This window comes from Ascaphus truei, unplaced genomic scaffold, assembly GCF_040206685.1.
Source record: "Ascaphus truei isolate aAscTru1 unplaced genomic scaffold, aAscTru1.hap1 HAP1_SCAFFOLD_256, whole genome shotgun sequence".
Taxonomy (NCBI): domain Eukaryota; kingdom Metazoa; phylum Chordata; class Amphibia; order Anura; family Ascaphidae; genus Ascaphus; species Ascaphus truei.
Window position 1 is genome coordinate 34,531 of NW_027455492.1, and position 14,851 is coordinate 49,381.

The window sequence follows — 14,851 nt, forward strand, 5'->3', positions numbered from 1 at the left end:
GGCACAGTGAGGGGAGGGGGTGAGAGGCACAGTGAGGGGAGGGGGTGAGGGGAGGGAGGAGAGAGGCACAGTGAGGGAAGGGAGGAGAGAGGCACAGTGAGGGGGGGATAGAGGCACAGTGAGGGGGGGATAGAGGCACAGTGAGGGGGGGATAGAGGCACAGTCAGGGGGGGATAGAGGCACAGTCAGGGGGGGATAGAGGCACAGTCAGGGGAAGGGGTGAGAGGCACAGTGAGGGGAGGGAGGAGAGAGGCACAGTGAGGGGAGGGGGAGAGAGGCGCAGCAAGGGGAGGGGGAGAGGCACAGTGAGGGGAGTGGGGGAAGGGGGTATAGAGGCAGTGAGGGTAGGGGGAGAGAGGCGCAGTGAGGGGAGGGGGAAGAGGTGCGCAGTGAGGGGAGGGGGAAAAAGAGGCACAGTGAGGGGAGGGGGAGAGGGATGGGAGAGGCACAGTGAGGGGACGGGGGGAGGCACAGTGAGGGGAGGGGGAGAGGCACAGTGAGGCGAGCGGGAGAGGCACAGTGAGGGGAGAGAGAGGCACAGTGATGGGGAGAGAGAGGCACAGTGATGGGGAGAGAGAGGCACAGTGATGGGGAGAGAGAGGCACAGTGAGGGGGAGAGAGGCACAGTAAGGGAGAGAAGAAATGATTAAGGCTGTTCCTATAGTGCCGTCGATGGCGACACGACGGGTGACGACGCCGTCGCCACCGGCAAAAGTTATGTTTCGCCGGGCGGCGGCAGTGCGGGATTCCGGCAATTTGATTTGTTCAAGTGACGTGACGTGACGGCCCTTGAAAAATCTAATTTTGCTGGCTACCAGTTTCCGCAACGGCGACGTCGCTTTGTCGCCGTAGCGGGCACTATAAGTGCACGTGGCGGCAATGCTTCTGTTTTCGGCCGACGTCGCCAGTACTATATGCGCGGCCTAAGAATGTAGATTAAATATTTGAAAAATTGTGCTTATGATGGGCTTTATTTTCCTGTTATTTTCCCTGTGCTAATTATTCTACTCCATACAAAATGTTCCTAATATTTCACTATACTGAGATAAATCCCTTAATTTCCCAGCGTTCTCGTGTGGTAACGGGGGAAGGGAGCAGCGCTGATTGAGACGACTCTAGGGAGCGATTCATGGTATGTTTATCAATTTAAACTTTTACATCCTCGTAACCTTTTATAAAACACAGAACAAATGCAAAGAAAGCTGCAGAATGGCCGGTGTGGGGATCAAACCCACGGCCGCGGCATTATTATCCCCACAACTGCGCTATCCAGCAAGCAACTGTATGTAGCAAGCGAGTCAGCGCAGGAGCTGCGGGAAAGTGTTTTACCTAGTATAGAACGGCTGGCTAACCACAGCCATATATAAGTGCCACGCGCGCACGCCGGAGCAAGCGCGCCCACTATATTGCCGTAGTGTATATTTACAGACAGAAAGGAACAAATAACGTTTCCGGGCGGCAGCCCTTCCGTCTCATCGCCCCTCAGTGTTACACAAATATAACAGACAGACATTTATGTAACACTGACATTCGCCCCCACCCACTTGGCGCCAAAACGCTATTAAGCAGACCCCGTTCCAGTTGTGTGGAGGTCTCAAATTAGCCGGTAAGACCACGCGTATCTGGTTGCCGGTGCTTCCGGGTTGTGACATCACGTGTCACGGCAAGGTCTGCCCCTCATAACGAGCGTCGTTGCCACGGGACCACATGTGTATCATACTTGTTACCATGGCAACAAAGGACGCTAGCGCACATGTATATATATACAATGTAACAGACATTTAAAAGCCCATAATGAGAAATATAAGAACTGGAACCAAACTACTAGTGAAGAAGCTGGTTAAGGGATAAGAACTGAATAAACAATGTCGTGTGTGTGTGTGTGTGTGTGTGTGTGTGTGTGTGTGTGTGTGTGTGTGTGTGTGTGTGTGTGTGTGTGTGTGTGTGTGTGTGTGTGTGTGTGTGTGTGTGTGTGTGTGTGTGTGTGTGTGTGTGTGTAGACCCGGCGTTGCACGTGAGCTAAATTTCCAGCTATGAGGGGGGGGGGGGGGAGAGGAGGGGGGGACGGACAGTGGACAGGAGGGGGGAGCGGGAGAGGCACAGTGATGGGGAGAGAGAGGCTCAGTAAGGGAGAGAAAAAATGATTAAGGCTGTGCCTATAGTGCCGTCGATGGCGACACGACGGGTGACGACGCCGTCGCCACCGGCGAAAGATATGTTTCGCCGGGCGGTGGCAGTGCGGGATTCCGGCAATTTGATTTGTTCACGTGACAATGTCACTATAAGTGCACGCGGCAGCAATGCTTCTGTTTTCGGCCGACGTCGCCAGTACTATAAGCGCGGCCTAAGAATGTAGATTAAATATGTGAATAATTGTGCTTATGATGGACTTTATTTTCTTGTTATTTTCCCTGTGCTAATTATTCTGCTCCATACAAAATGTTCCTAATATTTCACTATACTGCTATAAATCCCTTAATTTCCCAGCGTTCTCATGTGGTAACGGGGGAAGGGAGCAGCGCTGATTGAGACGACCCTAGGGAGCGATTCATGGTATGTTTATCAATTTAAACTTTTACATCCTCATAATCTTTTATAAAACACAGAACAAATGCAAAGAAAGCTGCAGAATGGCCGGTGTGGGGATCAAACCCACGGCCGCGGCATTATTATCCCCACAACTGCGCTATCCAGCAAGCAAGCAACTGTATGTAGCAAGCGAGTCAGCGCAGGAGCTGCGGGAAAGTATTTTACTCATCACTTAGGCTGCGGCCACGCTAGCGCTGAGCGTGCTGACCGCGCTGTGCTTGCCGAGTTTAGTTTTCACCCAGGCTTTAAAAAAAAGAAAATGGATAGAAGTGCGGCGCAACTGCGCATGTCCAATGAAAGGCTCCCGGATGACTAGTTCAACATAACTTTATTTGACACACACCAGGGCTACACCAGCATCTCCCCCTCAACGCGTTTCACCCTTACGCAGAGGGCTTCGTCTTGGAGTGGGGAGAAGTGGTGACAGCCTCTTAAATACCTAAAAGCCCGCGAAAGCGGCATTAAAACTTTAACCCCTTCAGTGCTATATGCCTGTTAGCTAATATCATGCTATTTAAAGTATTTAATGTCTGTGCAGCTCACTATAAACATATTATATGCACAGAGAGCATCTAAATTATATATTCAGACATACACAGTAGCAAAATGATAAGACTATTTGGCAGCACATTCCAGGTATATGAATAAACATAAAAAGCTGTTGCAAACACTGCAAGTGGAATATACTCAACACTAGATTCACAATAACCCAAGTTATATACCGATTAGTCAGTCATACATATAGGGGCTTCCTAATGCTTTATTTAGACATATTTGTGACTTATAGACCAGTGAATCAAGGGAAGGTAGGTGGGAAAGGGAGAGAAACAAGGGTAAAGGGGGGGGGGGGAGAGAAGGGGGGGAAAAGAGGAGGGGGGGAGGTATGGAAGGGGGGGGGGATGAGAAGTGTGAGGGAGGGAAAGAGAGAGGGGGGGGGGGAGGAGGGGGGAGGGGAGGGGGAAAGGCTAAGGGAGGGACAGTGCAGAGAATAAATCAGAAATACACAATAGACGTTCTGTTCTAAAGAAGACCATAATATGTACATATCTGCATTCCACGTATAACACTCTTATATATCTCTTAAAGAAAACATCGTAGATCCCAATCCACATTAAGTCCACTGGGTTGTAATGTGTTTAATGTGTGGATCCAGTGCGCCTCCCTTTGGTGTGGGAGCTTGATTCTATCCCCTCCCCGAGGGGGGAGGACTACATGTTCTATAGCGCAACAACTGAAATTGTCCACAGAACCCAATGGACAGTTGTTAAAGTGGATTGGGACCGGATGTGTCATGTCTGAATTCTTGATGAGCCTTAAGTGTTCTAGAATGCGAATTTTTAAGGCTCTACTGGTAAGCCCCACATACTGTTTTTTTACATCCGCATTGTAACAAGTATATGACATAATTGGTCTGACATGACATAAAGGTTTTTATCTGATATTTCCGTGTTTCAAATTTATCAGTGAAATGTTTAACTTTCTTCATTTTGGGACAAATCTTACAGTGCCCACATTTAAATGATCCAATCAATTTTGGAAAGAAAGACAGTTTATTCTGGTTAGTATTAGTAGTTTTCAGCAAACTGGGTGACAGAAGATTCCCTAGCGTAGCTGCTCTACGGAACACTATTTTGGGTCCCACACATGCCATTTTATTTAGTAAAGGGTCTAGTGAAAGTGTGGCCCAATGTTTGCGTATGATGGTTTTAATTGAGTTTGCTTGTTCGCTATAGTTTGTAATAAAGAATGGCGCTTCTGTGTTCTCGGCCTGTGTATCTATCTGGGTACTGTTGGCTGCTATGTTGGTGAGGGTATTCCTATCCATATTCAGTGCATGCTGATATGCCTGATCAAGGTCTGCACCATCGTATCCCCTCGACAGGAACCTCCTCCTCATCTCTTTCGCCCTGTGGATAAAGGCCTCCAATGTGGAGCAGTTACGGCGTAATCGCAGGAACTGCCCCTTTGGAATGCCCTTAACCAGAGGGCGTGCGTGACAACTGTTATAATGAAGTAATGAGTTCCTGGCATTCTCCTTTCTATAGATGTCTGATTGAATATTATACTCCATATCCACATATAAATTTAAATCTAGAAAGTAAATGTGGTTTTTATTATATGTGTGAGTAAATTTCAAGTTGAGAGTATTGTCTGCCAGGTATTCAAAGAACCTCAAAAGGTCTTCCTCCCCACCACTCCAGATCAAAATCAGGTCGTCAATGTAGCGTTTGTAAAACACCACATGACGCCTGAAGGGATTGGAATCTCCAAACACGTGGGACATCTCCCACCAACCCATGAACAAGTTGGCGTAGGAGGGGGCAAAGGATGTCCCCATAGCTGTCCCACGTGTTTGGAGATAATACTGCTGGTCAAAGAAAAAATAATTGTGCGTCAGTGAAAATCTAATACTGTCAAGAATAAAAACTATGTGTGCTGGCGAAAGAGTGGAAAAAAAAGAGACTTTGAAGCGCGCTCAACTTGCCCGCAGCACTCCCCGCGTGAGCTTGCGAAATAGCCAGGACACCCGGCGCTCCTGCTTGGGGAGCTGGTGACGTCACTGCTCTGCTCATACACACACACAAACGCACACACACATACACACACACACACACACATACACACACACACAAGCACACACACACGCACACGCACACACACATATATATATATATATATATATACAGTGTTCGACAATCCTATACATTTACACGCCCGGGGCGGGTGGATTTAACCCCTGGGCGAGTAAATATTGGCCCAAGCAGCACACGTGTTTATTTTTTTAAATTTCCCTGCTCGCGCTGAAATTTTCCCGCTCTAGCTGCCTGAAACAAAAAAAAAAAAAAAAACTCCCCCTACCTGACTGCTGATTGGCGCGCGCTCCCAGGCTTTGTGGGCGCGCGGCCAGGCTCTATATGAGCCGGCCCCCAACGTATGGCCATTTTTTCTGGCCGGAGATCTGTTGGAGAGTACGAGCGTAAGTACTCTCCAATCCTCCATCCCCTCTGCTCCTTCCCTGCCTCCTGCAGTTCCCCCTTTCTCCCCCCAACCCCCGATACCCGCGCGTGGCTGGATATGGTAGCGTGGGTGTTCCCCCTTCTCTCCCCGGCCCCCGCTTACCCCAGCTTCCCGCGCGGGGCAGAGGTGTCCCCCCCCTTCTCCCCCCCCCCCCCCCGGCCTCCCCCGATCCCTGGGTGATGGTAGTGGGTGTTCCCCGGCTTCCCGCGATACCCGCGCGGGGCTGGTGATGGTAGTGGGGATGTTCCCCGCGATACCCTTGGGGGGCGGGTGATGGTAGTGGGGGGCTTCCCCACTTACCCCGGCTTCCCGCGATACCCTTGGGGGGCGGGTGATGGTAGTGGGGGTGTTCCCCGCTTACCCCGGCTTCCCGCGCCGCTTCGCCTGATCCCCGCGCGGGGCTGGAGATGGTAGCGGGGGTTTTCCCCCCTTACCTACTTTGTCTCCGCTTCTCCACTGTCCCGTGGCTGTCCGCGCAGGGCGGGAGATGGTCGCGGGGGGGGGGGGGGAGCGAGCGGGTCAGTGGTGGTGCTCGGTCGTGCGGCCTTTCCTCTTCTACCCCCTGTCGTGTGTGTGTGTGTGTGTGTGTGTGTGTGTGTGTGTGTGTGTGTGTGTGTGTGTGTGTGTGTGTGCATGCATGGGAGAGTGTGTGTATGTGTGTGCATGCATGCATGGGAGAGTGTGTGTGTGTGTGTCACCCCAGTCAGTCACCCCGTCACGGAGGTTATTTGGACTGGGGCGCTCCCTAAATTTTGTGGCTTAAAAAGTTGTTGTAACGCCTTACTCTGTTAAAAAATGATAAAATATAAAATATGATTTTGGTGTTTGTGGTGCAAAAGGGTGTGTAGAAAAACATATACTGGCCCTTTTAGTTGATTTTGTGGTTGCTGCTTGACCTTGGAGAAGGGAATCCCGTGTCCTTCTCAGCGTGGCAGTAGTGGTGTGAAGATGGTCAGCGCGAACCTCGTGGACCTCACGGATATAGTGAATCCGGATGCAGTATTAAGACAAGAATAAAAGAATAAAACACGATATTAGTGTATCATGTCCACATTGGGGGATTGGGGGGAAAAAAAGGGGAGGGGGGGAGTGGGAAGGGGGAGTAGGGGGGTGGGGTAGGAGTGGACGGTGGTGGGATGGATGGTGGGTTCCCACTAACTAATCACAGAATACATAGAATATATGGATCCAGTGACTCACACGGGCTTGTGTGGTGTCTCTCCCTCAACGCTGACTGGTGTGGGTAAATACAGACTCATATACTGGAGTCTCAGATATACATTAAACTCACACGGCCTGATGTGAGTCCTTGCCCTCAGAGGGTAATGTCCTGTATGGATGGTGTCCTGTTGTTTCAGCAGAGTTGTCCCCCGATGGGTGTGGTGTGTGAGTGTCTCCTCTCCCCGTATCCCAAATGACCAAAAAGCAATGTGCAAACCAAAAGTCAAAATGAATTAAAAGGTCTTTAATGGGTTAACAGTGAAGACATGTGCATACACTATGCATACATGTTGTGGTGCTTAAAAGGTATAAAACAATATATGACACGATAACACAATGAACTAAACAGTATGTGATGTACTGAAGCAAACACAAAAAAGGACTCTCACACTAAACGAATATACAAAATCACTTGCCCAGCATCATCCGCTCAGAGCACTCCTGCACGATCTCCTCCTCCGTTTTTTGCTCCAACTGGCGCGTCCGGCAGCGGAACCGGAAAGGGGGATCTGAACCGGATGTCCTGCAGTGTGCTGGGTCCCTCTGTCAATGAGCTCCGGCAGGGAACTACGCGTTTCGCAATAAGCTTCGTCAGGTTCCTGCCGGATGCTCATTGTGTGCTGCATTTATAGGTGCCCCCATTAGTTTAATTGGAGAAACACCTGGATTAAGGGCATGGTTTAAATTTAGACGGTTATATCTCTTTATAGGAGCTACCTTTGGTAGCCCCTAATGTCAGGGATAGTGAGATGTGCCTGTAAATATAAATAATGGGTTAGATAAGCATATATTAAAATTAGATAAGCATATATTAAAATAAATCAATACATTATAAAAACTACATTTTAAAAAATACTTAGAGATGATCATTGTATTTGTCCTTAGAAGCATTTTAAGTTTAATAAAAAACGGTGGAAATTGGAATTTGATTGGGGTATTTGTGTGATTTGGAATCTTTTAGTTCCTCCGTGTGCAGTATTTTTAAAACCATTCTCTGTTGGTTAAAATCTTTACATATGTAATACAATAGTGCCACCATGTGGCTGGATGTGAAAATTACCTCAACACTGTCATAACCTAATGGTAAAAGTTAAGCAATCTTGGTAGTGTGGCACACATCCCTTTAAAGTAACTTAAAAATGTGCCAGAGTGTATTACAGCAAAAAATATATTTATGTGACAAAAGTTATAACGAATTACATATTTGACGGAAAAAATATAATATTATTATTATCAAGATGGTTAAAAAACCTTACTGTTTATAGCCACTACATCTGACATAAGGGTAGAACAACCTAGGCACCCAAAATCTTGGTTTCCTCATTCAGCTATCTAAAATGTACCACTCAATATCTCCGTGTTAGTTAAAAGATATTTCATTTGTAATACAATGCTGCCACCAAGTGGCCGCATATCGAAATTGCTACTTCAAAACCCTAATATTATCTCTACCACACTGTGGATAGTGCGGTATTCAGTTAAGTGTAGAGTCATTGTTTAAAATATATTGCAAAAGTATATTCCAGCGGATGACGAGAGTATATCAAATATGCATGAGCATGGGTTTACACAGACATTTGATATTAGAAAAATACTTGTATAGGTGATTTCGACGCGGAGCTCTCATGTGGTGAAAATGTTCAAAACGTATAGTCCAGATTCTTCATAACTCCTTTCTAACTTCAATTCATGTTGCAGAGGTTGTCGCGATGGTATGCATCATTTCTGGTCCTCAAGGGTTGGTTCGAGGTAGATTCATATTTGGGACGTGCGCCCTATTGGAGATTGGAGAGGAAGTGGATCAGTGTGTGTTAAAACAAAGAGGTAGATGTAAATGAAATTTAATAAAATAAAATAGTAGATGTTATAGAATAGTAGATGTTTATAAAATATTAAAAAATAAAAGTTGTTTAAAAATTGTTTACAAATGGGGGATTTGGAGCAGATTGATGGGTGTTCAGAGAAAGGCTGCAATGTCTATCTCTACATTGAGGCCTGTGGGTACCAGGCTTTTCAATTTGTAGATCCAAAACGTTTCTTTTCTTGATAGAGATGTCAGTCTGTCGCCTCCCCTCCAATGTGGGGGGACTACTTCAATGCCCCTAAATTCAAGGCCCGACGGATCTCCTTGGTGATGTAGTGCGAAATGCTTAGAGACACTATGTGTCATTAGTTTCCGTCTGATATTCCCTAGGTGTTCCAAAATACGCACCCGCAGGGGTCGACTGGTGCGCCCTACATATTAGAGTCCACAGGGGCAGTTTAAAAGGTAGACTACGAATTCTGATTTGCAATTAATGAAGCTGCCGGTTTTGAACTGTTCTCCTGTTGTATTAGAGCTGAACTGAATTGTTTCCTTACTTCCCTGTTTGCATGCTTTGCATGTATTACATCTATGGAAACCTTTGGCTGTTTGTAGCCAGTTTGAGTCCTGGCCTGTTGTTCTATTCTCCATTCTAAAGAGGCTTGGTGCTAACTTTCTTTTGATGTTATCTGCCCTTTTATAGATGACTTTCGGTTTTTCTGGGAGGTACTCTTTCAGGGTGGGGTCTCCCTGTAGGAGATGCCAGTGTTTATTCAGGATCTGTTGTATGCTTCCTGCATCCTGACTAAACTGTGTTAAGAAAGCGATGCTGAACTCTTCTTTGGGCTTAGGTGGATTAGTTTTAAGGATTTCACTACGTTCGAGCTCCCCTACTTTTCTCTTATTGCTATATCCATCTTATCGTTATCATAGTTTTTAGCAATGAAACGCTTCTTAAGAATATTGGATTGTTCCCTATAAATATGGTCATCGCTACAGTTTCTCCTAATTCGACGAAACTGTCCTGGGGGTATGTTCTTTAACCATTTTTTGTGGTGGCAGCTAGTGTTAAGTAGGTAGTTGTTACAGTCCACTTTTTTGAAGAAAGTTTTAGTCTTTAGTTTGGTGTCTTCTATGTAAATAGTAAGGTCTAAGAAGTCTACCGTGTTATTTCCTATGCAAATTGTAAAAGCCAAGTTCCTCTCATTAGTATTAATATAGTTTAAGAAATGGTTCAAGTTTTCACTACTACCTTTCCAGATGAAAAACACATCATCGATGTATCTTCGCCATAGCACGAGATCCGCACCAAATTCATGCTCTGACCAGATGGTATCAGTCTCCCAATTGTCCATGAACAGATTGGCATAACTTGGTGCGAATTTCGTACTCATCGCTGTGCCACATTTTTGTAGGAAATATGTTCCATCAAATTTAAAAAGGTTATGCTTCAGAATAAAATTGATACTTTCTAAAATGAAGCGTCTTTGTTCTATTTTAACAGTTGGGTCTTTTGTTAATGTCCTATTGATGGCTTCAATTCCATCGTCGTGTTTTATGGATGTGTATAATGAAGTTACATCACAAGTGCAGATTTTGTAGTCATCTTGCCAAATTACCTGTTCTAATACATTAAGAATTTGCGTGGTATCTCTTAGATAGGACCGCATCTCCGCAACATATGGTTGTAGAAAACCATCTATATATTCCGATAGTCGCGACGTGAGTGAGCCTATCCCAGAGATGATGGGTCTCCCTGGTGGTGCTTTAATATCCTTATGTATTTTGGGTAAAAAATAAAATATCGGCATAACTGGGAATTTTATATTTAAATAGTCGTATTCTTTTTCATTTAGGACTCCTGTTGTACTGCCTTTGTCTAGTAGGGTGAGGAATTCTATACAGAATTCTTTATGCGGATTCGTCTTAAGACGTGCATAGGTGATGTCGTCAGATAATATCCTCTCTGCTTCTCCCTTATAATATTCAGTGTCCATAATGACAACCCCCCCCCCCCTTTGTCTGCTTGTTTGAATATGATATCCTTATCTTTCTCTAAGTTTTGCAAAGCGATTTTCTCTTTTAGTGTTAAATTGTTCTTCGTTATCTTTGTCGTACCTGAGGTCAGTTTGTCAAAGTCTTCCTGGATTTTTTGGTGGAACACTTCTAGATTATGGCCTTTTGCCCAGCTAGGATAGAATTTGGACTTGTTTTTAAGATTTGAATGTTTAAAATCACTCTCTATGTTTATGTTCGTATCATTACTTACTATCTCCCTAGTTTGTGCGTCTTTGGAAAGAATTTTTTTTTTAAGCGTAAGCTGTCTGATGTATTTGTGTGCGTCTATATACAGATTAAAACTATTCGCCTTAGCAACTGGCGCGAAATTCAGCCCCTTTTTTATAAGCTTACATTCATCTATGTTGAGTTCTTTTTTACTTAGATTAAATATACAGTATTGTTTACATCGCTGCTCTTTTCCTGTGTCCTTCTTCCTCCCCGCTTTCCTCGTGTGGTCTTTTTCTGAGTTTTGTGTTTGGTGTTTCTATTTCTTTCTGTTCTTCTACCACTAGAGTGCGATTCTGGGTGGCTATTGGTGGTGGTTTTGCTACTTGGGCCTGTTCTAAAAAATGACCTGTATGTGGTCTGGGTGATCGTTGTTCTCTCACGTGACCTTGCTCCTTATCATGTCTTTCTCTGTATGTTTGCCTCTGTTCCCTGTAAGGTGATTTGCGTTCCCGTCTTGGGCTTTGGTCCCTATATTGTTTGTGGGGTGACCGGTAGTGTCTCCTTTGGCTTTCTTCTCTCTCATAGCGTCTCTCTCTGTATTCCCGATTTGACCCATAGTGTTTGTAAGGTGATCTGTGGTCCCTATCTCTGCTCCTTTCTTTCTCATACCTGCTATCACGTTCAAGTGGTGATCTAGTTCTGTAGTTATATGTTGTTGGCTTAGCAGTGTGATACCTTTCGTGATACTCTTTTGCTTTAGAATAGTATTTATTGTCCTGCCAATGTTCTTCTCTGTCTCTATCATTTTTCTTTGCCTCGTCCCTTTTGTGGCTTCCTGTGTCTTCAATAGTGTGCGTTTTAGTTTCTTTATTCTCTCTAGGGGTTTCTAGGGCACCCGCCTCCTGCCTTCTTGGTGGAATTTGTCTAGCCTCTTTATTAAATGATACATTCTTATTGTTTTCATATTTGGGATAGTTCTTATGCCTCTCTGGATTCGTTGGATAGCTTAATGTGTTGGATCTTGAATTCTGGTTTTTATTACTATCTTCTCTACTCCTATATTCGAACATTTTCCTATCCCTTGGGGTGCTAGGTGGGACTAGTGAGATCCGTTGCCATTTGGGGTTTGACCCCACTACATAATCTTCCTCGTCTCGTCTGAATTTTTTGTTCTTTGACTCTATCAGGTTTTTTTCTATGGCGTCTATTTCATCCGCTAGTTTTCTGTCCCTACTTATGAAGGTGGGATTATCTATAGAGGTTTCTAATCTTTTCTGAATTAGTGTGACTTCTCGGTCAATTTCTATTAGTGTCTTTGTATGGTGTTTAATGATAAGTTTCATTAAAGTGAATGAACAGGCATCCATAGCTTCCTCCCATTGTACATTGTATTCTACATCTGCTAATTCAAAGGATGATTTTTTATCAAACCGTAAACCCCTAGGAATACGTTTGATGTCAATGTATTTTTCTAGGTAGACTTTGTCCCAGACCTTTTTGGTCTCCTTCTTAAGTAAATTCTCTAGTTTATCGAATTCATTATTTATTGTTTCTAAGTCTCCCATTTCCGCTGACTCAATTTCTCTCATTTTGTTCTCTATGTTGTTACTTCTAAAAATTCTTTTTGTGAAAACACTCTCCTTGATTTCGACCATATCTTCTATCTCTATGGTTGCTACTTCCATGTTGAGATTTCTAATGTGGGGTGCTGCCACCAGGATGGGATTAGAGAAGTCTGGAGGTTATTTGGACTGGGGCGCTCCCTAAATTTTGTGGCTTAAAAAGTTGTTGTAACGCCTTACTCTGTTAAAAAATGATAAAATATAAAATATGATTTTGGTGTTTGTGGTGCAAAAGGGTGTGTAGAAAAACATATACTGGCCCTTTTAGTTGATTTTGTGGTTGCTGCTTGACCTTGGAGAAGGGAATCCCGTGTCCTTCTCAGCGTGGCAGTAGTGGTGTGAAGATGGTCAGCGCGAACCTCGTGGACTTCACGGATATAGTGGATCCGGATGCAGTATTAAGACAAGAATAAAAGAATAAAACACGATATTAGTGTATCATGTCCACATTGGGGGATTGGGGGGAAAAAAAGGGGAGGGGGGGAGTGGGAAGGGGGAGTAGAGGGGTGGGGTAGGAGTGGACGGTTGTGGGATGGATGGTGGGTTCCCACTAACTAATCACAGAATGCATAGAATATATGGATCCAGTGACTCACACGGGCTTGTGTGGTTTCTCTCCCTCAACGCTGACTGGTGTGGGTAAATACAGACTCATATACTGGAGTCTCAGATATACATTAAACTCACACGGCCTGATGTGAGTCCTTGCCCTCAGAGGGTAATGTCCTGTATGGATGGTGTCCTGTTGTTTCAGCAGAGTTGTCCCCCGATGGGTGTGGTGTGTGAGTGTCTCCTCTCCCCGTATCCCAAATGACCAAAAAGAAATGTGCAAACCAAAAGTCAAAATGAATTAAAAGGTCTTTAATGGGTTAACCGTGAAGACATGTGCATACACTATGCATACATGTTGTGGTGCTTAAAAGGTATAAAACAATATATGACACGATAACACAATGTGATGTACTGAAGCAAACACAAAAAAGGACTCTCACACTAAACGAATATAAGGGAATATCAGACGGAAACTAATGACACATAGTGTCTCTAAGCATTTCGCACTACATCACCAAGGAGATCCGTCGGGCCTTGAATTTAGGGGCATTGAAGTAGTCCCCCCACATTGGAGGGGAGGCGACAGACTGACATCTCTATCAAGAAAAGAAACGTTTTGGATCTACAAATTGAAAAGCCTGGTACCCACAGGCCTCAATGTAGAGATAGACATTGCAGCCTTTCTCTGAACACCCATCAATCTGCTCCAAATCCCCCATTTGTAAACAATTTTTAAACAACTTTTATTTTTTAATATTTTATAAACATCTACTATTCTATAACATCTACTATTTTATTTTATTAAATTTCATTTACATCTACCTCTTTGTTTTAACACACACTGATCCACTTCCTCTCCAATCTCCAATAGGGCGCACGTCCCAAATATGAATCTACCTCGAACCAACCCTTGAGGACCAGAAATGATGCATACCATCGCGACAACCTCTGCAACATGAATTGAAGTTAGAAAGGAGTTATGAAGAATCTGGACTATACGTTTTGAACATTTTGAACTTTTTCACCACATGAGAGCTCCGCGTCGAAATCACCTATACAAGTATTTTTCTAATATCAAATGTCTGTGTAAACCCATGCTCATGCATATTTGATATACTCTCGTCATCCACTGGAATATACTTTTGCAATATATTTTAAACAATGACTCTACACTTAACTGAATACCGCACTATCCACAGTGTGGTAGAGATAATATTAGGGTTTTGAAGTAGCAATTTCGATATGCGGCCACTTGGTGGCAGCATTTGAAATATCTTTTAACTAACACGGAGATATTGAGTGGTACATTTTAGATAGCTGAATGAGGAAACCAAGATTTTGGGTGCCTAGGTTGTTCTACCCTTATGTCAGATGTAGTGGCTATAAACAGTAAGGTTTTTTAACCATCTTGATAATAATAATATTATATTTTTTCCGTCAAATATGTAATTCGTTATAACTTTTGTCACATAAATATATTTTTTGCTGTAATACACTCTGGCACATTTTTAAGTTACTTTAAAGGGATGTGTGCCACACTACCAAGATTGCTTAACTTTTACCATTAGGTTATGACAGTGTTGAGGTAATTTTCACATCCAGCCACATGGTGGCACTATTGTATTACATATGTAAAGATTTTAACCAACAGAGAATGGTTTTAAAAATACTGCACACGGAGGAACTAAAAGATTCCAAATCACACAAATACCCCAATCAAATTCCAATTTCCACCGTTTTTTATTAAACTTAAAATGCTTCTAAGGACAAATACAATGATCATTTCTAAGTATTTTTTAAAATGTAGTTTTTATAA

At 44.0% G+C, this 14,851-nt stretch overlaps 1 long non-coding RNA gene across 1 annotated transcript; it reads left to right on the forward strand.

Moving 5' to 3' along the window:
- The first annotated feature begins 1,065 nt into the window (after positions 1-1,065).
- Positions 1,066-14,797, forward strand: LOC142481348 (uncharacterized). Its single transcript, XR_012795754.1, has 3 exons — positions 1,066-1,132; positions 2,488-2,553; positions 13,907-14,797. It is a non-coding gene; the product is annotated as an uncharacterized LOC142481348 (long non-coding RNA).
- Positions 14,798-14,851: the final 54 nt, after the last annotated feature.